A 2,522-nucleotide genomic window follows, 5' to 3' on the forward strand; every position below is an offset into this window, starting at 1 on the left:
TTAAAGTTAGCTGGACTTGTGAAGTTGGGCCGAGGATTTAGTTAATTGTTGGGTCGAGATGATAATTAACGGGTTAAATAGATTAAACATATAAAATATAACAGAATGAATTAGATGGTGTTATGGTTAAGGTGTGTCTTGAGGGATCGAGAGGTCCTAGGTTCAAGCCCGGGCGTAAGCGTTTTTTTTAAGGCTTATCTCATTGAGGTAGTTTTTCTAATACTTCTATTATTATTATCTTTATTATTATTATTATTATTATTATTATTATTATTATTATTATTATTATTATTATTATTATTATTATTATTATTATTATTATTATTATTATTATTATTATCATTATTATTATTTTAATATTCTAATTATTGTTATTATTAGTGATTGTTATTTGTACAAGTATTATGGTTATTATTATTATTATTATTATTATTATTACTAAAACAAGTATTAGTTACCATTTATTATTTATCATAATTAAAATTACAAATATGATTATTATTATTGTTATTACTAATATTATTACCATTTCTAGTTTTATTATTAAGTAGTAATGTTATTAATATTATCATAGTATTGTTATAAGTATTACTAAAAAACATAATTTTTACCACTTTAGTATTATTATCAAAATTATGATTATGATTATTATTAGTATGAAAATAATACGAATTATTATTATTTTCATAAATATTAGTATTAGTATCTTTCTATAAATAATAGAATTATTAATAATAACATAAGTAGTATTATTTGTATTATCACGGGTATTATTATTATGTAATTACTAAAAAGTAACATAGCTATCATTAACAGTAAAATTAATATTTTACAATTATAATTATTAATATCATTATAATTATCATTAAGTATTATAATTACTATCATTTTTACTACTATTAATATTATTTTGGTTTTATTATAACTACTATTATTAATAAACAAATATATATGTTAAAAATATATTTAATACATATGACATAACGAAAAGTAATAACAAAATAAATATATGAAACATATATATTATTAAAAGTATATAACTAATAAATTTATATATATATTGTTCGGTTACAACTATGTATATTAATAAATATACAAATGATATAGGTTCGTGAATCTGAGGCCAACCCTGCATTTTTCAATGTTGTCATATGTATTTTTACTATAAAATACAGAATAGTGAGTTTCATTGTTCCCTTTTTAAATGCTTTTGCAATATATATTTTTGGGACTGAGAATACATGTGCTTTTATAAATGTTTTATGAAAAAGACACAAGTAATCGAAACTACATTATATGGTTGAATGATCGAAGTTGAATATTCCCCTTTTGCTTGGTAACCTAAGAATTAGTAAACCAGTCTACTAATTGACGCGAATCCTAAAGATAGATCTATTGGGCCTAACAAACCCCATCCGTTGTAGCTGATGCTTTAGTACTTCGAGTTTTTATATCATGTCCGATGGATGTCCCGGAATGATGGAGATATTCTTATATACATCTTGTTAATGTCGGTTACCAGGTGGTCAATCTATATGAATGATTATTTTTGTCTCTATGCATGGGACGTATATTTATGAGAAATGAAAAATGAAAATCTTGTGGTCTATTAAAATGATGGAAGTGATTATTTATGTTAAACTAATGAACTCACCAACCTTTTGGTTGACACTTGAAAGCATGTTTATTCTCATGTATGAAAGAAATCTTCCGCTGTGCATTTGCTCATTTTAGAGATATTACTTGGAGTCATTCATGACATATTTCAAAAGACGTTGCATTCGAGTCATTGAGTTCATCAAGAATATTATTAAGTGAATTATAGTTGGATATATTATGAAATGGTATGCATGCCTGTCAACTGTCGATGTAATGAAAGTTTGTCTTTTAAAAACGAATGCAATGTTTGTAAAATGTATCATATAGAGGTCAAGTATCTCGCGATGTAACCAAATGTAATGTATTCATCCAGATGGATTAGGATGGGTCGCTTCATGTGGTATCAAAGCGGTGGTCTTAGCGAACCAGGTCTTGCATTAGTGTGTCTAACTGATAGTCGTTAGGATGCATTAGTGAGTCTGGACTTCGACCGTGTCTGCATGTCAAAAGTTTTGCTTATCATTTTTGTCGAAAATCATTTGCTTATCATCCTTAGGAAATTACCTGCTCATTATTCTTAGTCTATACACGTTTTACTGCATTGACTGCATGAATAGTGTATAGACAAAATTCATATCTTAGCGTATCTGACAATTCATATCTTAGTGTATCTGTTACTGTAGACATTGCCTGATATCTCTCGTAAATTTCTCCGTAATTTAAGGGATCCTGGTACTATATATATCTATGCATATTATGCATTGAGAATACAACCAACTCTCAATTGCTGTCACTAAACTCTTCATACCAAAAATCTTTTCTGTGATCGCGTAAGATGGCCTCTACGAATCGACCACGTTCGCGACATACTCACCCTATAGAAAAGGGAAGAAAGTACTCCATATCATGAACTGAATCTACCA

Source organism: Rutidosis leptorrhynchoides, chromosome 8, assembly GCF_046630445.1.
Source record: "Rutidosis leptorrhynchoides isolate AG116_Rl617_1_P2 chromosome 8, CSIRO_AGI_Rlap_v1, whole genome shotgun sequence".
Lineage (NCBI taxonomy): Eukaryota > Viridiplantae > Streptophyta > Magnoliopsida > Asterales > Asteraceae > Rutidosis > Rutidosis leptorrhynchoides.